The sequence below is a fragment of the Lepidochelys kempii genome, chromosome 12 (genome assembly GCF_965140285.1).
Source record: "Lepidochelys kempii isolate rLepKem1 chromosome 12, rLepKem1.hap1, whole genome shotgun sequence".
NCBI classification, from domain to species: Eukaryota; Metazoa; Chordata; order Testudines; family Cheloniidae; genus Lepidochelys; species Lepidochelys kempii.
Window position 1 is genome coordinate 36,357,886 of NC_136391.1, and position 27,729 is coordinate 36,385,614.

Below are 27,729 nucleotides of genomic sequence, written 5' to 3' on the forward strand. Positions count from 1 at the left end.
CCTCCCAACACTTGCACCCCCCCTTTCCTGGGAAGTGTTGGATAAAAAGCCTCATCAATTTGCATAGGTGACCACAGACCCAAACCCTTGGATCTGAGAACAATGAAAAAGCATTCAGTTTTCTTACAAGAAGACTTTTAATAGAAATAGAAGTAAATAGAAGTAAAGAAATCACCTCTGTAAAATCAGGATGGTAGATACCTTACAGGGTAATTAGATTCAAAACATAGAGAATCCCTCTAGGCAAAAACTTAAGTTACAAAAAAGATACACAGACAGAAATAGTTATTCTATTCAGCACAATTCTTTTCTCAGCCATTTAAAGAAATCATAATCTAACACGTACCTAGCTAGATTACTTACTAAAAGTTCTAAGACTCCATTCCTGGTCTATCCCCGGCAGAAACAGCATCCGATGAAGAGAGCTGTAGCTCACGAAAGCTTATGCTCAAATAAATTGGTTAGTCTCCAAGGTGCCACAAGTACTCCTTTTCTTTTTGCGAATACAGACTAACACGGCTGTTACTCTGAAACCTTTATTCAGGCAAAACTCCAGTTGATATGAAAGGAAATGTTTCTCACAGGAGCACTAAATAAGATTAGGATCATTTGGTCCATGATGCTATGGACAATGGTTAGGCATCTGATGATCTGAGACCACTGCCTATCATGCTGACCAATATTGTCTTATTGTTTCCTCTTGTTTGTCTCCATCCATTGTCTCTTGTTTTATACTCTAGATTGTAAACTCTTAGACCAGGGTGTCAACCTGTCTAGAATGGCTGCTGACAATGAGTGCCAACCTCAGAGTAGCCTGTTAAGAAGCAGGTTGTGTATTCTATGATTAGATTTCACCAACCAAGTATCAGGTGTGAATTCCTCAAGCACTGTAACAACCTTAACATGGAGTCACAGACAGTCCCCTTGGGTACTCTTCTATCTTGCCACCCTGCCTTTGCGATATTGTCCCTTACACCAAATATCACAATAATATTCAGGTTAATCCCAGTCCCAAAGTCACTTAACCCCAAGTCAAGTGTACCTTAGGTCTCTCAAAGACAGTGCTTGTAGCCAATCGTATATTGAACTAACTAAAGGTTTATTAACTAGGAAAAAAGAAATAAGAGTTATTCACAAGGTTAAAGCAGATAAACATACACACGCAAATGAGCTACAGTGTTAATAGACGCTTCTGTAATGTGCAAGCTCTATGTCCTCTAGGGATAACCCAAGCTAAGCAGCTTGGAGATTCCTTGCTTATGCTTGGAAATATTACCCTCTCCAAATTCCAAGCATCATAGTGATACAGTTCCCTCTGGTCAGAATTTTTTTTCCCTTCTCCCAGAGGTCAAACCAATGGAACAAGTGTCGGCTCCTGTCTGCTCTTCATCGGTGTGTGTGTGGGGGGGAACGCAACAAAGCCTTTGTCCTTTGATCTTTCCCAATGGCTCATTTGGTTTCAGTGGGACTTGTTGCGTGCAGGCCCAGCACTTTGCATTAATTAATGCTTCTTTCCTGTTTGGTGAGTTACACAATTACAGAGGCTTACAAGGCAAACACTCAACGTAACTTGGTGTTGTCAGTGAGATCAATACATGCAGCATCCTACAAACATTTCATCAAGACTAAACACAGGCTTGTCAACTCAGCGTCTATTCTGACAAGCCTAACACCGAGATGAGCCGGGCTGGTTTCCAGCTGTGCATTTCTCAGTATTCAGTGAGGCCCAGAGGCTTGGCATGAGCTGTCACTTCATCTGCTGGCGTCACACAGGCACTGTCAGTGTACAGCTCCTAGCAGAAGGGGTTCTGATCTATGACTGGGGCTCCTCGATGCTACAGTAATACAAATAAAAAATGCTAAGGTAGGAATGTCACATACAACATACTGAGTACAGAGGTGTACCAAGGTAGCTGAGTCAGAGATCTACCCATGTATCTGTGTCAAAGATCATAGGAATGGGATGGGGCCAGGATCTCTCCCACTTCGTAAGAAATATGTGGAGATTAAATACTTGCAATGCATGGAACATTAAGAGAATCAGATCCAGATATCTGCACAGGCGTCTGTACGATCTTGTTTTCCTCCCTCTGATGCCTGAGGCATAGCCCCCTGCTTGGGACAGGAAGAAACCGAAGTAAGTAACTTTTTAACCTGTTTCTGGTGGGTGGAAATCAAGGATGGCTAATACTCAAACAGAAAGCTTGTGCTTTCTGGGGATGAGGTCTGAAGAGAGAGTAGTGTTAATTGAAACCAGTCTCGATAGCTTTTGCAGCAGCAGAGTATTTCTGACATTTTACAGCTGTGCTGGAAATTTCCTGGAGCTTAACAATCAATTTTCTGCCAATCAGAAAGCTGAAGGCACTCTGTTTTGGTCTGCAGGGATCCAAAAGTGACATTTTTAGTGTTACACATCTTAAATGTGAAGCAGCTTAGAGAGAGCACCTTGAAGGTTTTTGAACTCTGAAGTAATTATTTTCTGGTGCCAAGCTACACACGCTGGTAAATGCTGTTTGCTGCACGCCACTCTTGCTCCCTATAGCACTGCCAAAAATTAAAATGTAAAAAAATACAGCCCAGAAGGAAGGCTTGTGTGGATGCATTTCAAGCAGAAGCTCTGTGCAGTATTTAGCATATTCGATGGCCTTGCAGCCTTAAGAGAATGAAGCATAAGAAGGATCAGCAGCTTGGAGACCTTCTAGGAGGTCAGGGGGAGGTCATTTTTGGGAGAACAGGTGGGTGGGAAAGGGGGAATCTAAGAAACCAATAACTACAATGAAACCAGTAAGGCAGGATATTTCATGGGCTTGTCTTTCATCTCATCTACACCAATTTTACAGGAGCATAACTTTGTTGATTTCACGGAGTTACTCCTGATTTTACACTAGGGTGAATGAGAGGAAAGCCAGTTCATACAAAGAAGTTTAGCTTCTATGGGACTTAACGTGGTCCTCTAGTCTGGTGCTGTCCTTCTGCAGATGGGTAAATCTCACCCATGCTGAATATATGAGCATGTCAAGCCAATTTCCAGAGTATGCTCAAAATGAAGACACCGCAGTAACCCATCACTTTGGCATTGTTTTCCCCAGAATCATGAAGATCGTCTGGATGATTATGAGAAAAATAGAACTCAGTTTATTGTATATGTTTTACTTAGAAGTGGAACAATGTGGGGAAAGAGTTAGCCTGGGCTTTAGATACATTTCATAGAATTATAAAAAGACAATGACATTTAAAAAATAACCCAACCAAACAAAAGAATAGTAGGCATTGTTGACTAGCTAGGTCAGGTTCTCAGCTGCCATAGGTGGGTGTATCTCCACTGACTTAGTCAGAACTGTGGTTATTTATACCAGCTGAGAATTTGGCCCTTAAAGTTGCAACAATTAATCATAGAATATCAGGGTTGGAAGGGACCTCAGGAGGTCATCTAGTCTAACCCCCTGCTCAAAGCAGGACCAATCCCCAATTTTTGCCCCAGAGCCCTAACTGGCTCCCTGAGGGATTGAACTCACAACCCTGGGTTTAGCAGGCCAATGCTCAAACCACTGAGCTATCCCTTCCCCATTAGCTGGGGTGGTATTGAAAAGTACACAATAATTAATTTTAAATTGCTGAGCAAGAAAAGAAAAGAAAGCTCTGATTCTGCAACAGGTAGGATCCTGTGTAGGCAGGCCCACCGACAGCATTTCCAGGCCCCAGGGCCAGGGCCGTCCCTAGCGGGGTCTGGGGCAGAAATGATCACTTCTGGGACCGATCGCACTAGCCAATCACACCAGCCCGCAGGGCCCCCCCAAAGCGTGGGACCCAGAGCGGTCGCCTCGATCCGCTGTACCCTAGGGACGGCTCTGCCAAGGACAGAACCATCCATGGGCCCCCTCAAAAGGTCCACCTGACATTTGGGCGGAGCTGCACCTGTGCTGACTGGTGCCCAGCGAGCTGCTGCCGGCTGAGCTGCTGGGCGCAGTCTTCTGGCACGGTCAGGGCTTCCATATGCCCACCCCGTCGCGCCGAGGAGCCCTGGCAATTTAAAAAGTCCCGTGGCTCCCGGCCGCCGCCAGGGGCCCCTAGGCCCTTTTAAATCGCCCAGGCCCTTGGGCAATTGCCTCCTTTGCTCCCAACCCATTGGTGGGCCTGTGTGTAGGTGACCTGCTCTGTGCGCTACCAGTTGTATGACTTGAATCTACACTGGTAATAATTTGTGTGTGTCTTTCAGTGTTTCTGTTGTAGGCTGTTTTCCGTTAACTGGACCCAACTTTTTGCATGCTGGAGTGCACTGCCTTCAGTCGGTGCACTTGAGCCAATGCATTATATGTGTATGAATAAATAAAATGAATGAAAAAGATAACAAACCAAATTCTAGTCCAAATGAAGTCAATGGCAAAACTCCGTTTCCCTTCAGTAGACCAAAATTTGACTGAATGCGTGAAGAGTGTGTGTGGGGGGGGGAGGGGGGAATATCCACCCTCCAGTAAGTAACCTGTCACTTGTGGAAGAACTTGTATGCCTTGTTGAGATCCAGAAGTGGAAATCTGTCTCAGGAGCTTAGAAAGTCAAGAAATTTGTCTGTCTGTATTTTCCTTGCAGTTAGCTAAATCCTTAGGGTCCTGTTAGTGCTGGGCTCCAAGCAGATTTTTCTTAAAATGCTGAAACCTAATTTTTTGTTTAACAATTTTCAGTTTGAGGCCAGCCTCAAATTAGTGTGCCTCTCACTGGCAGAGCCTGGTAATTTGGTAGGTTGGAGGCTCTCACATATTCAAGATATTCAATACATTTTGTTATAGTCTGTACAAAAAATCTAGTCAGAAAATCCTGATTTATGATATTGCTCAGGTTTCCTGTTACTTTAAACCACTAACGTACTATAGCCTGCCCTTCATATGCAGCCAGCACATCTGGTCTGGAGTAGTTCCTTTCCATATCTCCAAAATTCTACACTTATAATCTATTCATAATTGAAAGGAAATAAAAAAAAATTAAGAAAGAAAGAAAGAAAGAAAGAAAGAAAGAAAGAAAGAAAGAAAGAAAGAAAGAAAGAAAGAAAGAAAGAAAGAAAGAAAGAAAGAAAGAAAACACTGTTAAAAGGCATCACTTGATATTTTAAAATCACGATTGGATGCTTTTCTAAAATATATGCTCTAGTTCAAACAGGAATTAATTCAGGGAGGTCCTATGGCTTGTGTTATATAGGAGGTCAGACTAAATGACCACAATGGACCCTTCTGGCCTTCTAATCTATGAATACTTTACCTTTCCCATTTCATCCTCTTTTATTTCTGTTTTGCCCTTCACACACACAAAAAACCCCCACTCCTCATGGAGTATATACAATTATATGTAAACAAACACATCTCTCCCAGTTGCAGAGGGGTTTGTTTGCTTTTGTTTTTTTAAAAAAATCTAAACATCAATCCTGGATGTTCGGGTGCACAGGCAGGGAGGCCAGTGGCATTCTGTACAGATACGTGGGCTTGCCTATTTGTGTGAACTTGCAGAAGCAGGGATTTGTGCATATTTTTTAAATGTGTGTGGAAAATGGGCAACATATATTTGGGGAGATGCATTTTGCAGTGGGTTAGTTGTACAGATAGATCAAAATTTTAAAAGGTAGATATGGATGCTTTGTATGGACTATAATGCTGTTATGTCCATGACATACAGAGAAGTAAGATAAAAACATAAAATACTTTTTTGAGAAGTTTGCAGTGCAACACTACTTTATTTCTTAGAATCTAGAACCCTAGCACACAAGAACCCCAAACCAGAGATAGACAAAGCAGGCTGCTCCATAAGACACAGAGAAATGACTCCCCCCACCTTGTTCTAGGCTGGCTCTTTGCAGACTGATTGCTGATGAGCCCCAGATTGCATTCTTCCCCGTAGCCTGCAAGCCAGACCAGGAAACCCCTTACGTTTAAAAGGATAGCTTGCAGGGGTGCTGGAAGAATGTTTATAGTGGGGGTGCTGAGAGCCATTGAACCAAGCTGTAAACCCCTGTATATAATGGAAACCACTTCAAGCCAGGGTGTGCTTCAGCACCCTCCACATCTCAAGGTCCAGCACCTATGTTAGCTTGTCATTTTAACAACGGGTTTCTATACACTGCACATTAGCAAATCAGACTATGTGTGAGTGCCTGGAGAAGCTACTGAAATCCACAGAAGTTGTGGAGGCTCAGGATATTTGAAAATCAGTGACACCCTCAAATTTCCCCTATCAAAAAGGTATGAAATTTTTCAACTCAAGAATTTACCAAAATCTGACATTTACGAACAACTATGTTATTTACATCAAGTGGAATTGTATGATGTAAAAACAAATCCCCAATCCAACATATTAAATTACATTTTGGTAAAGACTAATATATATCTGTATAGTATTATGAATATGTGAAGGGCTATGTACAGTCTGAGCATTATTGTTATTATGTTGAGGTAGGTCTTATGTTCAATAGTTCCTGTGGTAACGTGGCATAATCTGAAACAACTGTATGTTCAGAATCTAGATACCCAATGGCGTTGTCTTTTTGTTATTAATTAGATGCACTAGTTGAAGCACTGAGCCAGCTTCTCCATCCTTGAATTCAATGGAGCTATGCTGATTTATATCAGCTGAGAACTTTGACCACAGTTTGGGAAATAGTTTGCCAATTAATTTCACATGGAATTCCTGGGAAAACACAGTGGACATGCAGCCTGCTTTCTCTTGTGCCCCGGTTCAGCAAACCATCTTTAGTCAGAAAAACATATCAACACATGTTTACCTTTAAGCAATGAGTAAGTCCCATTCACTTTAATGGGATTTAAGCATGGGCTTAAAGTTAAGCATGTACTTAAGTGCCTTGCCGGGGAGAAATTGATTTGTGCATGTGCTTAAGTGCATTGCTGAACTGGGGCTTCCTCTGGGGTGCGTGCTGGCACAAGGTGAAATTTAAATCTCCTTTATCGCCAGGGTACACTGTATCCCATCAAGCATCAAATTAATGATAGAAATGGCTCCAATTGCTTCTGTTGCAGAAGGAGTTGCCAGTCTCTCTCAGAATTAGAATTAGATAACAATTGAGCATTCAGCACAGCTACACAGTCTCACCTTAACTACGTATTTGCTAGCTGAATAAACAGGATGAAATTGGACAGACACTCAAATTTGCTGGCAAATCCATGTGATTTCATTACCTTCAAAGTAGTTCCAAAGGTCTAGTGGCATGGAGCCAATCTATCAGTCCCCGTTTTTGGCCTCTGCAAAAGGTATGGAATAGCCAATGGCCAGCAGTCTTTGGTGTTGACCTCAACGTCATTAGCTATAATGCGCAAACCAGAAAGACAAATTAGTTAGATCTTAATGATAATCTCAGCAATATCCACTGCACAAACAAAACAAGAATTCAAGTGCCAAGCTATTATTTTACTTTATGTGAGAGTTATAAATCTCCACTTCTGAAATGTAAAGGCCATTTTAACAAACAATTTAACGTGGTATTTTTTCCTTCCAAAAGCGCCGAGTCAGGTAGGCTTTGGTAGCTGTGAGAAATGTCTCTGATGTCACTAGCAATTTTTTAAATTTAAGCCAGACCCATATCGTTCCTTTTTCAGATGAAGGTGCTTGATGTTACTACCGCCTTACTACGTTTTCCTTTCAATGTTATTTTTAAAGCCAGAAGGAAAGCAGAAGAGAGTGGTCTGGGAGGCTGGGTAATTTTTGCTAAAAAATCAATTTTTTTAAAAATATCACATTAGTCATAATGATTTTAGGAGGATCCCCCAAGATCTAGCCTCTGAATGGTCACTAATAGATCTGTAAAAAGGGTATTGGGCTAGATCCAAAAAGGGATTACAGGCATGTAACTGACACTTTGGGCACCCAAGTCCAAAATTTAGATCCTCAACCCCCCCTCCTCCCAATTAACTAGCTGCCTAAATTCCCTAGGTGCCTAATTTTCCTCCAATAATATCCCCATGCATTGTTTGGGGACACTGGGCATCTAACTTGCGTCTGTGGATTCTACTAGGCAGCAGGATGCCTGAATAGTGGGCATTGCGACACTGAGTCTAAATCCCCTTGGTGGATCTAGCCTAGTGGAGCAGAAGAAGGATGGACTTGTGGTTAAGGCACTGGTGTGGGATTCTGTAGATCTATGTTCAAATCCTGATTCTACCACTGGCTTCCTTTGTGACAACCTCTTTGTGCCTCAGTTCCCAATCTGTAAAATGGGAATAATTTTATCCCCCTCATAGGGATATAGTGAAGATAACTCATTAGTGATTGTGAGGCACTCAGACACTATGGTGATGAGGGGCATAGAAGTACCTAGGTAGAGTCATTCACTGGTATGATGGGGCAAAAAAGCAGGCAGAGAGAACTGGTGAATCTGGCCAATGATTGGCACACGATTTCATTTTAATATTTGATCACATATGCAACCATTAACTTTATTTTCAATTTCAGTTCCTGATTCTGTGAAAACCCTCTGAAGTCAATGGGAGGGCTTTTGTTTGAATGTGTATGGGTGCAGGTTAAGAAAAATGTAATAGGCCCTTAGAATTTGAAAAAAACCTCATATGCCCAGTGCCAGCCATGAGCGCATTTTTACACTTGAGTTACAAACCCTTGCACGTGTGAGTTAGAGTAAAAACAGATTTAAGAGTGGCACTCCCAGGAAGAGCTGGTCAGGAAATTACATTTTTCCTGAAAAATATTTGCCCCATTCCTCCCCGAATCAGTTCCACTCATGGACATGAGAATTTATATGTTAAATATAAAACGTAATAAAAGGACAAAATGAAAGTCTGATATTGATTACAACTGATCCAATGATGAGAAAAGATCCAATTAGGTAAAATTACCAGTGACTGGGCTGGACTTGAATTCTATGCATGGCCGTGCTTGCCATTGTTCTCAAACAGGAGGATAATCAGCTGGTAATTTAGGAAAATGTTTATGAATCCTGAACATTTCTTGAATTGGTACCGTTTTCTATGCTTCTAATATGAAGAACATACTGTACTGTTGTGTCCCTATAATGGTTTGCTTTGGCAGCAAATTGGGTGCTCAGCTAATTAGGTGATGAGGGCAGTTCCCGAACTTATATAGGATAGACCAGATTTTCTGTTTACATGGCTTGTGGAAGCATGTCTAGTATAAATGATTCAACAAGCTCAGCAATGCTGTCTCTCACCTGGCATGTTAGAGGAGCAAACCTGAAATCATTGGTGTGAATTCAGTTTGTTACACATTGATAGTCAAAGCAAATCTTCTTTGCAACCAGCAGGCAGTTTAAGGAACATTCCTATCATGCAAAAAAACTTGTCAGTACGACAAAGATATTTCATTTAAAGCACTTGGTCACACAGTAATGTAATCAATAGATCAAAGTGCTTCTTAGTGTCTGAACGTGAAGGGATTGGCAATAGAATAAAGTCTCTTTATTTTTGGGAAAGGAGGTGTTGTAATTTAGGCGTCAATACTGTGGTTCATTGTCTTCTGCAAGCTCCTGAAAGGATGACACTAGGAATTTCTTCCAAATGTCCAGAATAGAATTATTTATAGAGACCTGGTGACTGTACATGCATTACAACGGATATATCACACTAATGTTAAAGATGGCAAGTTTTAGACTGAAACCTTTCAACATGTCAGGAGTAACAGTGGATGAGGTTTCAATAGTTCATATCTCTACAGGTAAGGAAACCTTTTGATTGGGTTCCTTTTTCCTTGGATGCAGGGTATAAATTCCTAAAGTAGAGAAGTCATCAGAAGAAGGACAGTGGGATGGAGAAAGCATATATGTGAAAGTGTATCCTCAGAAAATCTGAGACTAAATCCTGACATCCTAATGCAGTTTTCGCTCAGGCACAGTTCCCTCTGGGAACTCTCTCACAGCAGAGTAGATCTAGTGTAACTGTAAGCAGTACTTAGCCAAGACTAAGGAATAGGGTGACCAGATAGCAAATGTGAAAAATTGGGACAGGATGTGGAGAGTAGTAGGTGCCTATATAACCAAAAGCACCAAATATCGGGACTGTCCCTATAAAATCAGGACATCTGGTCACCCTAATGAGGAAGACTTCAGGATGAGAGTTCTGGTTGCTTTCTTTAAATCAATATATCTGGAGTCATTTTGATCCTCAGTTTCCAGAGTTGCAACTGTAATTTACTTCAATAGAGTTACTTCCACCGAACTGAGCCCTCTAGTATAGTAGGACCATATTTAACCCACTCAAGAGTCACCTGGGTGCTATTGGGAGTTGTGTGTGTCGAATGGGGGTAGAATATGGTCCTAAATTCATTGAAATGTTAGGGCCCAATCCTGTTCACATTGATATCAATGGGAGTTTTGTGATTGACTTCACTGAGTGCAAGAATGGGCCCTCAGGATAAACTGTTCGTGTCTTAGTATTCTGGTATTTAGAGTAAAAACATGCTATAAAACTTGGGTTTCGTTGAACTGCCATTAGAGTTTAAGGAAACACACTTTGGCACAACAGGCAAATGTTTGGACTCTATTCTCATCTAAGATAATGAACTCTCTAGATGTCACGCAGTAGAGGACGCACTTCTTGTTACACCTAGAGCAAACGACTGAAGGGGTCAGATTTTCCTATCTTGGTATCAGGACTGGAGCTGTTTATTAAAGTGAAAGAAAAAGTGGAATAATAATAATAATAAAAAACCCTTAGGCAGATACACAGGGCAGGAGTGGATAAGTGACCACTTAAAGACAGCAGTGTAAACAGAACTTAAGGGCCTAATAAGTTTTATCAGCTGAGGAGGACTGATAGAGGAAAATTACTAGCATTTTATGGGCTTCCTGGTAATGACCTTTTCTTCAACAACTATTTCTTCCACCAATAGTTTTTGTTTCAAGTGAGGAAGCTGTTACAAAATGTGCACGGCCGAGATTCTGCCCTGTCAAGAGCAGTTCAATGTTGTGTGATAGCCCTTCGTATAACTGGAAGATAAGGTGATCTCTTGCAGCACATAAGCAATGGGGTAATAGTTTACAGCATATGATCTCAATTTCTTTCTTTTTAAAAGGATTTTTAAGTTAAACTAGTGCTAGGGAAAGATCCTGGTATAGTGATGCTGTGAAATTTCCTCCCATTGCCCTCTACCTCACCCCGATAGAAGGAAACATCTGTATGGTTAAGAGTAATTCAGCCTTTGGAAGCTCTATTACCAGCAGGAATAGCAATGAGTACCAATGCGAGAATGTATTTTTTGGGGGACGGGGACGGGGGCGGGGAAGAGAGAGAGAGAGAGAGAGATCACTGAATGGTTTGAGCATTGGCCTGCTAAACCCAGGGTTGTGAGTTCAATCCTTGAGGGGGCCATTTAAGGCTCTGGGGCAAAAATTGGGAATTGGTCCTGCTTTGAGCAGGGGGTTGGACTAGACGACCTCCTGAGGTCCCTTCCAACCTTGATATTCTATGAATTATTCATTTTCTATCAGACTTTTATACTGTTGCCCATGACCATAGTAACTGGGCACTTTCCACATAAAACCAATAGCAATAGCAAAGTCCCTTGTGGCCTTCATGGAGTCTCTGTCACTCTTTCCTTTTTGGGGTCAAACTAACTAATTGTCTGCAAGAAAATGGGCTGAGACCACCAGATCATTTTACATCAGCCACCAAAGGATGGAAATTACTCTCAGTCACTGCTGACCCGGGTCAGGCTCAAAACAATGAGTTGTTCTTAATTACTGATTGCCATTTATACAGTATTCAACATGTACATGGTGCCAGGCTCACATGGTGACAGTCATGCTCACTGGTTAGAAGCTTGCTGAGAGGACCCAAAATCAGAGCCAAACATCACAGCCAGACTCAGGAACCAGGAGAAAGACAGAAACAGGGTTGGAGCAGGACAGGAGCTGATGAAGGAGCAAGAACAATCACAGCTGCAGGCCAAAGCACAGAGCTTCTAGCAACCTTCTGTGGCTACTGACCTTAAAAGCAGCCTGCTGGTTCCCCTCCGCCAATCTGCCAGTCCTGCCACAACCCATCAAAGCTCATTAATCTTCCTGGAGGCTGGACTGACTAGTCATCAGCGGAAGGTGTTTAATACTGACACATTTGTACTTACTATGAAAGTGACCAAGAAGTGTAAGGGTTACATGTACCATCATCAATGCCCTCACTCATCCATCCAAGCTCTTTATTTTAATTGCATACATTTCCAGTAATATAATTTGCTATAGCCAAAGAGCCCAAATTTGTCACAATGCTTCCTACTATGGCCACTGAGAATTACACAGTCACGGTTGGGATAAAACAATCAAAAACATAGGCCCTTACATCTACAGATAAAGGCGAATCTCTTTTGGCTATTAGTAGTACAGGGCCAGCGATACTCAGCTGAGCAGTTCAGCTTCTCGTCCAATAGAGAACAGTAACACACACATATGCACACTAGCTAATTAATGCAATATGTGCCTCTGAAAAAATATAAAAACCTATGGACTCCACATTAAAAGACATTTTTTGAAAATGTGTCCCGTTTTGCAACATACTCCAGATTAATAAATTAGGACCATCTCGTGTCTGGTCTTTGCATGGTTGCACTGGAGAGGCCTGTTGAAAAGGATCCTCTTCATCCTCATTTTATAAATGGGGGCCTGAGGCACAGAAAGGTTTAGTGACCTGTCCAAAGTCCCATGCACAGTTTGTGACAAAGCCAAATGCTTAATGCATATCTCCTGAGTGCCAGTCCGGTGCTTAACCTCAAGTTGAACTCCAACCACTTTCTCCGCCTAATAGAAAAAATAAGTGCTGAAGTACTGAAAGGCTCTTTAACCTAGCAGAGAAAGGTATATCAAGAACCAGTGGGTAGAAGCAGAGATGACCTGTGCCTGCCGATAGTGGTGGGGCAGAGTGAGGGCAGCTGGCTTCAGCAGTGTTACTGAGCATGCTCCGTACAAGCCAAGCCCCAAGGGATGCCTCCGGAGGGAAGTGAGAGCCAGACAAACTCAAATTAGAAATAAGGCACCAGTTTTAATAGGGAAGGTGATTAATCACTGGGACAATCTACCAAGGGAAGTGTTGGATTCTCTGTCTCTTGAAGTTTTCAGCTCAAGGCTGGGTGTCTTTTTGGAAGATATGTTTTAGTCAAACACCAGTTATTGGGCTCAGCAGAGGGGCAATTGAATGAAATTCTATGAGCTGTGTTACACAGGCGGCCAGACTAAATGATCTAAGAGTCCCATCTGGCCTTTAATCTTTGTAAAGCACTGTGAAAATACAAAGAGCTATCAATATATAAGTGCTATCATTATATTTGCCTGTTGTGATTATTCCATTGGCCTTAGTGTTGAGATGGTGCACTGTACCTTTTAGACTATGCAAAAGGATGTGTGATTAACACCTAAATGCAAGGACTCATGGCCCATACTATATGCTATGTAAGATCTTTGACTACATAGAGGTCTGTGCAATACCCAGGGACAGCATGGTAGAGCAAAGAGGATCTAGTTTCAGCCTTCAAAGTCTATTTTGTCCTTGCTTTTGTTTCTCTAACATATTTTTGTGGTTTAATTTTATTCCTTTGATTTTTATATGTAAAATACAAATTAAAAAAAGAAGAGAAAAAAGTTCACTGGAAATGTTTGAAATATTCTCTGCTGGAAAAATAATATCCTGTAATATATGGATAGCCATGTAAAAACTCTGCTGCCTAGCACCAAAAAACCCTCCTGGGTGTGACTTTACATAGCAGGGGGGTGGTTTCATAGTTGGTTAATATACTATGTTTGCATCTCTAGGGACCTCAGTTCAAATCCTGGCTCTGGTTAGGAGGGAAAATAAGTTTGGTGGTCTCATTAGTCCTCACTGAAAAAAAACCAGCCACATAATTTGGTATAGTTGGCAGCCTTTGCTCTGGATAAATCCAGGACTAGAATAACAGGGGTTATTGCAAGCCAGGATTGAGGTACATTGGCAGAGAGGGAAATTTTATACAGAGACTGCCTGTACCAAAGCCAGTGTTAACAGTCCTTTTACTTTTGTTTGCTCTGAGTTCACTCATATATTTGCAAATCAAAATGGTTTTAAAGACATGGGGAAAAAAAGATGGCTTTAGAGTTATAAAACATTTAACAGACCCCTTTCCCGACATGTTTTATTGCAGCTCAGCAAATCCCCAAACTCCATCTTTAAATTACTCGAATTAGAAAAGATGTAAAACTAATCAGAATACTGCTGCCTAGATATCTCTTTGTCTGCAATATAGGAACTTTATCTTCTGGTAAAATCATTACACAGGTTATCAGTTATAAATAACCCTTTATAAAAGACTAATAAATCAGCCAGTTTGCATTTCTTGAAAGGAAATATAATTGTACTATTTTTTTTCATACAAATAATTTCAAGATTTGCATTTCAGCAATTTGCATTAAGGCTGTGGTTTATTAAAAGTGGCCTTAAATTGCAAAAAGCATGCGGTGGTGCTATTTGGACGTTCCGCTAGGCACAACACAAAAGCAAATTAGTGTGACGTGTATTTGTTCTATTTTTTTTCCCCTTCCTAGATAGCTTCAAGATGGGCCAGATCCTCCGCTGGTGAAAATCAGTGTTGGTTTAAGGACTTTGACAAAGTTTTAAACAAATACTTCTCTTTCTTTCTCTCTCCATTTAGAACAGTGGCTCTCAAACTTTTGTACTGGTGACCCCTTTCACATAGCAAGCCTCTGAGTGCGACCCCCCCCCCTATAAATTAAAAACACTTTTTATATATTTAAAGGGCTGGAGGGCAAAGTGGGGTTTGGGAGTTGACAGCTCGCGACCCCCCATGTAATAACCTTGTGACCCCCCGAGGAGTCCCGACCCCCGCAGTTTGAGAACGCCTGCGCCTCGGTTTTTTTCTCCTGATTTAGAAGACGATATACTGCATGAAATCCAGAGCCTGGCTGATGCAGCTTACGCTGTCACCATGCCTGCTTAAACTGTAATTAGAGGCTGCATTGTTCAGGAGTCCATACCCAGAAGCCACTGAGGATTAATTAGGTCTGATATTTATTTCTTTTGATATGAAACCCAGATGTGTGCAGTTACCCAGAAACCCATCGGGAGAGCCACCCTGGTTTTTTTTTTTTCCCCAATTTGATCAGAGGAAAAGCAGCCTTGCCCACCCAGAATTAAAAACAAAACAACAATAACAAACTAGCACCAAACAGTGATCATGGAAAAGATTTTACTACCTTCACTGATCATCTGCAAAGCCACTTTACCAGCACAATCGTCAAATAATTCAGACAACCCCAATTTTCCTTTGTTACAAACTGTACCGATTAGAACACATACACGTTGTTAATTTATCTTTCCGATAAAGCTTGGAAGAAAAATACGGAGGGAGTTGTTTCCCTCTTCATTAGCAACAGAAGGTTGAGAGGGACAGCAGTCAGTCTATCTTTTAAATTACGCTTCTAAAGACACTAAGAAGTGCTCTATGTAGTTCTGAAGCTTGTCTTTTTCACCAACAGAAGTTGAGCCAATAAAAGATATTACCTCACCCACCTTGTCTCTCTCATATCTTTTTAAATACCACATTCATCACCATATCCAAATACCTATCAATTCAGTAAAGACCTGCCTGCAAGTGAATTACAGAGGCTAGCATCTGAAAACAGCGGACATAGGCAACAAGTACGGTACTGCCCCAGGATCCTGTTCTGGAAGGTGGCCCCAGGGGTACAAGAGTAATTCATTTTCTATGTTCTGGCTGTCAAAAAGAGCAAGTTTCTATCAGTTGTATTGGCAATTTTTGTGCTGTGGAAACCTGTCTATGAGGAAATGGAATGAGGCTCATTCACATAGCCAAACTGGTCAGCTCTTGAGTCATTCATGTTATGAAGCAGACATATATGGTAACGGCTAGCGCTGGTCAACATTCAGGCCAAACTTTTTTTTTCATTGAAAAACTGTCTTCTAAAAAAAAAAAAAAAGTTGTTTAAAACCATTTACAATTTTTTGATTAAAAAAACCCAACAGATAAACAAAATCAAGATTTTTTTTCAGGTTTGGATTTTCCTCTTTCCTTTTTAGTTCTCCGGTTTGCCCTCCCTTTCCATTGGCAAAATGTAAAAAGTAGCAACATAGAGCTCGCAGGAAAAAGTAAACAATAATGTGAAAAAATAAAAAAAACAGGGAAAAAATCAGTTTTTTAAAATGTTTTTCCCTAGCAAATCTAAAAATTTTGAAATTTCCCCCTGCCCCAAAATATTGAAAAAATAAAAGAGTTTCAAAAATTGCTCATGAAGCATCCAGATTAAATTTCTCACCAGATTGAGTCCTTTGTTACTATGCACTTGAGTATTGATTTAAAACCCACTGATGTCAACAGAAACATTCCTATTGACTTCATTGGGCTGTGGCTGGAACAGATTTGAACTAGTGGCAAAAGGCTCTAAAGCTCATTCCAATCCCCTGACCACCGAGGTAACATATTTTACTGTAGATGTGTAATATTGTTTCTGAATAATTCCTATAGGACTAAACGAAGGATTAGGGGGTTGATTCTCCTCTGTCTCACAGGGAAAATCAGAAATACTTTCACTGAAATCAGTGGAGTTATACTAGTGTTAGTGAGATTTGGATCAGGTCTTGTATTTCTGCAAATTCTGCACTATCTTCATAATATGTGTGCGTGAAATTATATATATATGTATTTCAAATTAACAAACTCTCAGTTTAAAAGAAAATAAACCCAAGAGGACAAGAGTAGGTCAATTTTTTTTCTGAAGGAATCTGTAGTATTTATTTTTCAAGTAGACTGTCAAAAGCAGGGGTTTGCATAGTTTCCTGGAAAACTTCCTCACTGCTTTGCAGTTCATAAACCTCACCTTTTTCAATCCATTTATGGTGTATCTCACAGGTCTGCCCAGCTCCAAAAAGTCAGCTGAAAAAACAAATGGTCCTTTTAGCTCCTACAGTACATGTAAGATATGTCAGGACTCAAACATAATGGAAAAAATTGAAACCACTAAATTTGAACTTATTATCCACTGCTACTGCTGTGTGTCCCATTACTCCTAGAGATTCCAGGTTCTGAAGAATATCAACCAAATTAACCTCATCAGCTGAGGTGTGGTGTTGCTCTTGATATTGTCCCTTCTGTGGCCACGTTTGGTATAATTAGAAAACTATTCAGCAAAGAACACCTCTCTCCTTTTATCTCTTTTATTCCCCCCTTTTTAATTTCAGGGGGATGGCAGAATTTTGCAGCTTTTATTTTTTCTAACTTGATCTCTACCAAATTTAGTTAAGTTTTAATCAAGAGTTGTTGAGTTTTTAAAATAAAACAAAAAGATAAAAAGCAAAGCTCATTTGCCAGAACCCAATAGGTGGAAGTTAAAGGTATTAACTCAGATGTTCCAAAGTGATAGAGTATCAGGGTTACTGTCCAGCTGGTAGATGATGGGTAAATTTAATACAAAGAAAAACTGAAATGTGTCGACTCTTTGAACTGATTAATCCTAGGGGGGCAGATCCTGCCATCTCAGGACATGAATAACCTTAACTGATTTCCCTGAGGGTCACTCAGAATCTGGGTCCAGGAATGTGTTTGGTTCTTTACTTTCACAGTTGTTATTAAACTGAAAATCTTACAGAGAGAGAGAGAGAGAGAGAGAGAGAGAGAGAGGAAGAAAGTCTTACTAAAAAGTCAGGGAGATTTCTCCCAGGTAACATCTCTGATAACAAAAGCCTATCATTGACAATTCCTGAGAGTCGGAACAGGAGCTCCCTCTCATTACAGCAGATATGATTTTGATTGTGTATTAACACACACAGATGTGTCATCTATCCCAGAGTTGGAACCTCTGTCCACAATGATGTAAATCTTGGCTTAAGACACTAACAGACAGATAGCATGTTCCCAGCCTGGTCACATTCGTAAATGTAATAAACCATGCTTGTTCTATGAAAGGCACAAAATAAAAATCTTAAACCAGACATGATGAAACACATGCCGGCTATGTTTGTAAATAAAAGCTGCTAAAATGGTACTCTGGAGAATAATTCAAGCAAAGTCTCTCTGGGCGTAACTGTTTTATTTTTCCCTTGAAGACCATGTAAACATGAGGGAGGGGAGAAAAATCAACCCAAACCACAGTTTGTAATTTTTGTGGTAGCTGTTGCAATGTAAATTTAGAGAAATAAATCTGAGTCAAAGATTGTGTTGAGGCAGTTTGTCTGGATTCAATCAAGTGAATGGTTTATAGTACTCTGATATAATCAAAGAATTAACCAGATTGTCTAATTGAGTCTGTCTATGTCTAATGCTTTTGCTCCACGTTATGTTGCTCCTGCACTTTACTTAATGTGTATATATATATATCTTAACTGACTTTTTACATAACCAGCTTGGACTGTGGAAAAACAAGATACAATTATTGATGGTCAAAATTTTTCACGCTAAAAGTTTACTCTTCAGAAAATGACCTTTCTTCAGAAATAAAGCTTTCCACAAAAAAAGTTTAACATTATGAAAATGTTTAATTTTTCATGAAATTTTAAGTGAGATTTGTATCAGTATAATTATTTTCAATGTAATTTTTTTAGTGAGAAAACATGATTTTTAATAAAAAATTCTATTATGATTTTGAAAATGAATTATGTAAAAACTTTTTTTTGCAAAAAATATTGTGAAAAAATGAAGCGTTAGGTCCCTTTCAAATCCTGCAAAATAGAAATAACTGCACAACTGACATTTTTAATGAAATTTCATATTTCAACTAGATCTAGGGTTAAACTTGGAATCTTTTTGTTCTTCTCCTTTTGTTGAAACTATTGTGTAACATTGTTGCCTATCTTTAAACTCCTGCTGTATCCCACCCAGAGGAGGCAGTACTTCTATGTTGGGCGGAATGTCTTCCATCAACACTGGTACGTGGAAATGCTTTCCATCAATATGCTGACCAAATTCTCAGCCAAAGTAAGTCAGTGGAGCTACACCAGCAGACAACTGGGTCCACAGTCTGCAAAGCACTTCAGAGTCCTTTGAAATGAAATGTCCAGCAGTGTATAGATTAGAGCTGGTCAGGAATTTTCCAGTGAAACTGAAACTGTGGGAAAGAGTTGGTTTTGGTGAATCTCCTAATGTGAAACAATTTTGAAAAAAAAAAAAGTCAAAATTAGCAAAATGTCCCTTTTCAATACTTTTGAAATGGAAACTTTCTCCTTTTTTTCTTCAAAACAATTTTGTGTTTAGAAATTTTAGTTAATTTATAGTGAAAAAGGTTAAAATGTTAACACATCAAAATTGAAACAAAAGCTTTTAAAATTATTGAAATTAAAAGTTTTGATTAACCTGATCCAAATGTTGTGGGGGCGTATCAGTTTCTGATAATTTTCAAGATGTAAATATTTTTGTCCCAATTCAGGATGGGAAAATTTTTCAAAATTCTCATAGGATGTAAAAGCCATTTTCTATCCACTTCAAGTATAGCTATCCAAATAGTTATATGGATTGGCCCAGCTTCAAAGCATTATTGAAGTGTAATTGATCCAGGAGGTTGAGCAATGGGAATGATGTATCAATTAGGATCAATCAAAAATTTTCCACTCAAATTATTTTTCAGTGGAAAACTGTATTTTTGACTAACCAAAATTTTTTACTAAAAATCCCTGCTTTCTGGGGAAAATTTTTACTTTTTGTTTGAACACTGAACATCTAAAACCCAAAATGTAATCAGTTTTTTGCTAAAAAACAAAATACCTTAAGCCAAAAACTGAAAATTGTTGTGCTTGTGGTAAAAAGTCCAGCGAGATTACATAAAGCCTTAAACACACAGACATTAGAGGTAGGCTCAATCCATAAAGTCCAAATCTGGAAGCAAACTTTACCCAAGTTTAGGGCTGTTTAGATCCAGGATTTTGGTCCAGGCCCATCATGGAAGCTCAATCCTTCTCTCCTTTCCTACACATACCATTTTAGGCTCATGGTTCAGTCAGCAATGCATTACCTATGTACTGTTCTGCTCTGAAGACAGGACACTTTGTTCTAGTTATCCGCTTCTAAGATACAGGCACTGTTAAAATCAGTGGGAGTTTTGCCATTGGCTTTCATAGGGTGGGGATTATCTCTTCTCTAGGTAAATGTGACTTTCTGTTACAGCTCTCCAGAAAGGAAAAAATAAAAGCAGGACAAATAAAGTCATTGGCCAAAATCATGCCTGGTGTAAGTGAGTGCAACCCTCTTGACATCCAATATGGCTGCTCATTCTTAAACCAGGTCTGAATTTGGCTCTACATAAGCAGCATGAATTTCCTACAGTCATGGTATATGAAGTATCTGAAGGGGTGGTAAAGGAGGGGGGACGCACAAGGTCATAACTGTCATAGGATATCTTTTGCAATGTGGGATCTTGAATAGCTTACATAAAGGTGGGTTTCAGAGTAGCAGCCGTGTTAGTCTGTATTTGTTAGTCTCTAAGGTGCCACAAGTACTCCTGTTCTTTTTACATAAAGGTGGTATACATCAGGCATGTAACAGAAGGTGCAGCCCTATCTCTGGGACGTTGGATGGCTAGAAAAACATAATATCCTGAGGGCTGCAGATTAAGGCTTATTAATCAGTTAAAGACAAGGTCTTAGATAGAATTGGCTGCAGTTAGGTCTGTGGTGCGTTTAAGCACCATCCTAGTCAAATAGGCTTTAAACAGTTATTGAGTCTCGATTGAGCATATAATCCCCGGGAAGGAGACTGTCAGTGATTTCTGTATGTCTGTGTTTTTCGACTTCTGCAATAGCCAGTCAGGGAAAGAGACAAGGATTCATTACTTTTGTGCGTTTGTGTGCAAGAGAGAGAGAGAGTATGTTTCCTGAAGAAACGTTATAATTCACTTCACCCCCATACTTCCTTTGCTGCCCTTCCCACCTCCCCTCAATGCTTTTCTTAGCACTGGCCCCCCAAAAAAGAAAGAAAGAAATACGCTGTCTGGCTTGGAAAAGTCAGCTTTTCCCAGGAGCAGTGTAATAATGTTAATGGAAGGGAGAACGGGAAAGAGGAAATGTTTCGCTAACGTGGAGAATTTCTGGCTTGCGTTCTTTCTGAGGCCTGTTTGTCAGGGGAAAAAGGAAATTGGTGGCTGGATGAAATATGAGCTGGTGCAGCTGCAGTGCCTTTAAATACAAGCTTTTTTAAGCACACTGGCGCTTCAGTTTGGGGGTCTAAGCAGATGCCGAAATGCCTTTCCCCACTTCACATGGGGCCTTTGCGTGCTGTGGTTTTAAGACCCATGTTCAGGTGATTAAAAAAAAAAAAGGACAAAATGTCATTTTCAGAGAAGCAAAAAATACTTCAGGCTCTTTGGCGTGGAACTCATAAAGGGCTTTTTGTGTGTGGGTAGTCAGTGCAGTGTCAAGACAAATCACTTGCACAAGGTGGAGTAACGCTATCTGAAATTAAATTCGGGCCTCCGTTTACAAGTAAAACTTTCTGGTCAAAAATGCTTTTTCTTTTGAAGAAGCTGGGGGGGAGGGAGGAAACGGCACTGTTTTGCTTGCTATTTATAACAAGCTACCCATGCATTAGCTAATTAACTGAGCTCATCAGCTGGAGTTAATAAACAGCAAGCAATTTAAGAAGTTTGGTAGAATCCAGGTCAAGGTTTAGGACTAGCAGCATTTAAATACCATGAACTCGCGGCAGACTCCTGTGTTATTGCTTTGCAAACTCTTCGGGCTGATCTGGATTTTGGGCTGATTTGGATTTTATGTCCTTAGTATAAGGGAACCTTAAAGTGGGCATGCAAAGACGGAATATTTTGAGAAAAAGAGAGCAACTGGAAAAACAAGCATTTTACGACCCACATTGCATCTTTTTGGAACAAGACCCTCCATGTTTTCTTATGTAGACATGCCAGATACAACAACACTCTAAGAATAAAGACCAAGAGTCTGATTCTCACTTCCACTTAGGCCCCTTTACATTCCTCTGGCAGCATAAAGGGGACTTAATGAGGATGTAAATGTAATTTATGGGTACTTAACATTTTTCTGATCCTGTTTTGTTCCTCTTTAGTTAATGCCACTCAAATGGAGATTCTAAACTGTTTATCAATTGCTGAGAGAGATGCAAACATCTACTAAAACCCAGTAGGTATGTGCCTACATTGGAGTCCTGCATGGCTATGGCCTGGTCTACACTAAAAAAGTTAAATCAACCCAGATCCACCCTTCGGGGGTAGGAAAATTCACACCCCTGAGTGACTTAGTTAAGCTGATCTAACCCCTGTTGTTGCCAGAGCTAAGTCGATGGAAGAATTCTTCTATTGACCTAGCTACTGCCTCTTGGGCAGGTGGATTACTTATACCTACGAGAGAATCCCTCTTGTCGGCTTAGGTAGCATCTACAGTGAAGGGCTGCAGTGGTGCAGCTGTAGCGTTTTAAGTGTAGACACAGCCTCGGTACGAGTAAGAGCCTTACAATCTAGCTTGAAATGTTAAAGTACGATCTTACAAGAAATTATACCCTGGATTGTGGAACTCTTTTTTTTTTTTTCCTCTTTATATTTCAGCAATATCTCTGAATTAGGGCTGGTCTACACTTAAAACGCCTCAGCAGCACAGCTGAGCTGCTCCAGCGGTGCCACTGAGGCACTTCAGTGTAGACGCTACCTATGCAGACAGGATGGATTCTCCCATAGGCATAGGTACTCCCTCTCCTACTGCCCTAGTGCTGTCTACACCAGGAGTTAGGTCAGCTGAACTACGTCTCTCAGGGTTGCAGATTTTTCACACCCCTGAAAGACGAAGCTATGCCGATGTCACTTTTCAGTTGAAAAATGGCCTTTTTTCAAGAATGTTGCCCACATTTTTTGTCTGTTGAAATACTTTGTGATTTTTTTTTTTAACGCTCATTTTTCATAATGCCTACAAAAACTTGACCATGGTTCGGTTGCTGGTGTGCTAACACCGCTGCCTGTCATGTTGACTCATATTGGCTCATTGTTCCTTGCACTCCCCTATCTGTCTGTATCCATCTGTTGTCTCTTCCCCCTGCCCCTGTTTGTACAGCACCTAGCATAATGAGGTCCTGGTCTATGACCACCACCATCATCAAAATTATTATTCAAAATGCTCTTAAAGTTATTTGCTTACCAAAAAATGGTGTTTTGGAAAATGAAACATTTCAATATCCAGATTGTTACCTATTACAATAATGATTTTGATTAAAAAATACAAAATATTTCAAAACATTTAGGTGTTCATTTTGAACCCTGAATAATGGATTTCAATTTCAGTTTGTTTTCATGCTTTAAAAAAAAAATGTTGACCATCTCTACTGGCCAAATGCCCATAACATTTTATAGTCAGCACCTGTAATCACCTATGGGGGAATGACCTAATATAGCAACTACATTTGCAAAAGTGCTTTAGTGAAGCCTCAAAATTTGTGGACAATATCTTCCAGACAGAGTCCTTCACATACCAGTTTTTCCATGCAGAAAAACCTCATAATTATGCATACAGGAAGCATCTGTATTCATATCCAAGTTCTGATGCACACACACAGACAACGTGGCACGTGCAACAGAATGTGCAAAATTTAGGGTGCACAAAATTGGGCTCTCAAATCAAGAGTGAAATTCTGGCCCCATTGAAGTCAACAGCAAAATTCCCATTGACTTCAGTGGCATCAAGATTTCACTCCGAGAATCAGCTTTCAAAAATTTGGCTCAGTAAAGTCTCCCCCTCTGCAGTCTTTATGATTTGATGCCTCTGGACAATTTTGCCTCCTATCTAATGCTGAATCATTGTAGCCAAAGGAAACTGTAGGACATTATCCACTAATCTGATGCTTCAGTGTCCAAGCCTGTGGTAGCATATTGAAAATATGCTTTCCAAAATGATGTACCAAATTACACATTATTTCATTTGACAAACAAAACCCCTCTTGTGGTTAGCAGAATGAATCGTGTAGATCATAATTTTGACAGCGAGTACTGAGGTTGAACAACTGTTTAGACAATTTCGCTGTGTATGCATCGGTGTTCCAGTTCAATGAGAGCATATGGCAAATTCAGAAACTATACTTACCGATACCAGGGCATGACCAAAATTTATAATACTGTTGTTTACTTTCACCAGCACTGTAAGGAGGAATGCAGCTTCGTGAACTTAAATGGCCTCAGGTTGGTCACGTTGTTGTTACTACTTCATTCAAAGCACCCGTTGCCTCACAGAAATGTCAGGACAAAAACAGGACTGCATCAAACTCTTATACTTTGAGTCTAGTTTTTCTCCACTACAATATTCAGTCTGTTGGACTGAAACTAAGGGAGGACTCCCAGTGATGCTGCTTGATCTGGGGGGATGTGGGGGGAAACGGTTGTCTATTGATTCCACTTTTTTTTTTATCACAAAAAAAATCAAAGTATTTCAAGATCTTCCACACAGGCTGCTGTACCAGCTTCCTCCTCTCATTAAATTAGCATTTCCCCTTAATCACGGTCAGGAAAGACAGTCTTTCAGCATGATAGTTCTGCATCGTCTAGCATGGGACTGTAGCAAGGTGGCAACAAAGCTTTTTTAATGGTTGAAATTTGAGGTCTCTTCTTTTTCTTTCACCTGCTCTTCACCCAGCACATGCTTGTGCTTGCAATGCTGCAACATCTAAAGCTCAAGATGCTCTTGTATTTTGCACTGTCTTCCTTTGCACCCTTTGCAGTGCCGCGCTGTCTAGAGGGAACAAGGACACAGTCTAGACCTTCAAATGCTAGGAAGAGAATAAACTCTAAACCTCTCTCCTGCAAAAAAAAAAAATATATCTGCTGGAGAACAGCCATAAATATCATGCTGGCACAGAAATGTTGAAGTTCTCCAAAACCAAAATCGGAATTATAACAAGGTGCTTTTCTTCACTTCTCTTCCGAAATATGGCAAGACAAATGTAGGGGCAGATGTAGCATTAATGGAGTGTGGGATGCGCCTTGCTTAGGACAACATAAATATGTCTGATGAAGGAAAAATAGGGTGGAAACAGAAAACGTGCACAACACTTCGTTGATGGACAGCATACTTGTGTGACATGTTGGAGAAATTGCTCATGAACAGCTCATTCGTGGGGAAAAATATGACCATTGCATTAGGGAGGTGTAATGTAAATGGATCTGCTTGGTAAGTAATCGTTACCCAAGTCAGAGATGTCTGAAAAGAGCTTTGAAATATATTACCAGTGTTCTTAAGACTGGAAAGTCTTAGAAGACCCAGTCCTATGGGGGGCTGAACACCCTTGATTCCTACTGAAACCAATGAGCATTAAAGGTGCTCAGGATCAGGCATTTAATAAGAATGGGTCTGAATCTCTGATCACACTCTTATAAATAAGATAAACTCTACTGGAGTCAATGGTTTTTTACTGGTGTATAACTGGTGAAGGAAGAATAGGTTAAATATCTATACAGAGAAAGAAAGAGAAGAACCTTGCCGATTTGCATTTCACTCCTCTTCACACCTCTTTATTCACATCCAGACACATAGACATAGATTGTGGCTTCTGCCATTTCTCAACAGAGTTAATAGCAGAGTCCTCATAAGGTCTCTTATTAAGAAGAATTTGTTATTTTTACAAGATCATCTTCTCAATTTATATTTGGTTACTGTGAAGTTTTACAGAAATTGTTAAAAATCAGCTACACTTGCCAAATGAAAGAGGTACATATGCAGTGCAGCATCCTTGCTTTCTTTTATTGTGTTTCTCCACCTACTCTCATATCTATAACCTCCAGTAACTTCCAATGTGTATTTCAACCTTTAGTGAGAATGAGCTAGGTTCTGTAGACCAGCCATCCCAAATCATGCCAGGAAAACCCAAGATTGACCATCAAGTAGGCTCCATCTCTAAAAAATTCCTAATAACTATAAAGGGTAGTCCAATGAAAAACATTCACTTACCACATAGGTAGTTTAAACCGGAGAGATTTACAAACTGTTGCATCCTAGCCAATGCTGCTATCTTCTGCTAACATCTATATGTATGGTTTGGAGAAAAAGTCCTTACTTAATATTTGATTAAGCATCAGTCCTTACTTAATATTTGATAAGCATCAAAGATACATCAGGGTCCTGAACCAAAGACCACTAACGTCAATGGACAGTTTTCCACTTGATTCAATGAGTGGTGCATCAGGCCCCAAGTGAGTCCTTTTGGAAGAGTCTAGTCTAAGTTGATATGTGCCTTTGGCAAATTCCAGGGAACAGATTTCATGGCTGCCGCTGAAGTGTGGATGAAACAAGATCTCTCAAATTTTTGCTCATCTTGGAGTGAACCCAAACATGGAGGTTCCAAACCCCAAACCCCCAATGTATTGCTCAACATTTAATTTTGATTTCTCCATGCGATACCCTCCTTGTTGGTACAGGGCCACTACTAATAATGAAAACGCTAGCATCAGCGTGGATCATGGCCCTTCTTTTTTCTTTCTTTTTTTTTTACTCACATAATTTGAAGCATAAGGCCCTATTATTGTCTGGAAGTGCACAATTTATTAGTGTCAGTTTCTCTGCTCTGTTAGTTCAGGACCTCGTATAAACTGTGTGTTTCCATATTCTGGAATAGATATAACTTAACTCTTGATCTGCTTTCATTTTTCCTTTTAGAACTCAAAAGTGTTTTGGTAGAAGGGGTGTCTCTGGCAATGCAACAAGTTCACATTTGAAAGTTAAACCCCATTTTACTCACTGGTGTTTAACACTAGTTCATCTGCTCTGACAACTTACTCTTTCAGCTGGAACCCTAAGATCACTCTCTCTTCCCTCCATCCCTCCCCCCTGCCCCCAGGACACATAAAGCTGAATTAAGGTTTTAGCTCTGCTTAGAAAGGTCCAATCCAATCAGTAAAAGTACTGCAAAAGATCAGCGATCAACTAGGGATCTGATAGTCCTCTCCGTTAACAGTGTATAAGTGAAGAGTGACCTTACTGAAGTTAATGGACCTATCCTAGAGTCTAAAAAGTGCATCAGAGAGATGTTTTTTTTAATATGGGTGGGTGAAGTTGTTCAGATCAAATTATAACCCATGCAGAATTTTATCTCAGACCAAACCAAACTATTAATCCAATTTCTGAAAGGTCAATTAAAAGTTGTCCCCAACCCCCAGTTTCCCATGACTTTCTGGGCTTCTTCATTCCAACTTTAAAGGAGAAGCAGAGGTGCTGAAATACAAGAAGAAAGGATATCCTCTTTGTGTCCCTATTCTGACTGGAGAGAGGAAGTACTGGAAATCTTGTTAGAAATCCTATTCTTTTGAGACTTCCAGCCCCTTTATCCAAATCAGGGAAGTCTGAATAGTTCAGATAAGGTTATTTTGATTGCTTACCTGTATCGAAGCAAACTGCTGAAAGTCTTGAGGTGTGTCCATCACTAACTAGGATTCTCTCATGTGAGGGACAAGAAAGAACTAAATCCAGCTTTGCTTCTTGAACAAGAGCAGCACAACCCTGCACTAAAAATATCCTAAAATAATAGGAATCCAAAGTCTGTATCCAAAGTCTGTCTGCCTGTTTATTTGATCAACTAGAGCTCATACAAAACAAACGTAGCTTTCACAGAATAAATGGTACCATGGATTTTAGACAGTGAAACAAAATGTTCAGGACTTCAATGTACCCAGTAAAACAGCCAGAAACCTGGGACAAATGAAAGGCTGTCAGTGAAGTGATTACCTCCCTTTCTTATCTGGCTTATTTAAATGCTATCTGCTATGCATGCTAAGTACTATATCTGCATCCT

At 40.2% G+C, this 27,729-nt stretch overlaps 2 long non-coding RNA genes across 2 annotated transcripts in view; one reads left to right on the plus strand and one right to left on the minus strand.

Moving 5' to 3' along the window:
* Window positions 1-27,729, plus strand: part of LOC140896384 (uncharacterized) — a 104,164-nt gene that overhangs the window by 25,879 nt on the left and 50,556 nt on the right. The gene's annotated exons all lie outside the window — the stretch shown is intronic.
* On the minus strand, window positions 1,190-27,382 carry LOC140896385 (uncharacterized). The gene is made up of 3 exons (XR_012154537.2): window positions 27,317-27,382; window positions 7,176-7,300; window positions 1,190-1,835 (listed from the first exon to the last, which is right to left on the minus strand). It is a non-coding gene; the product is annotated as an uncharacterized LOC140896385 (long non-coding RNA).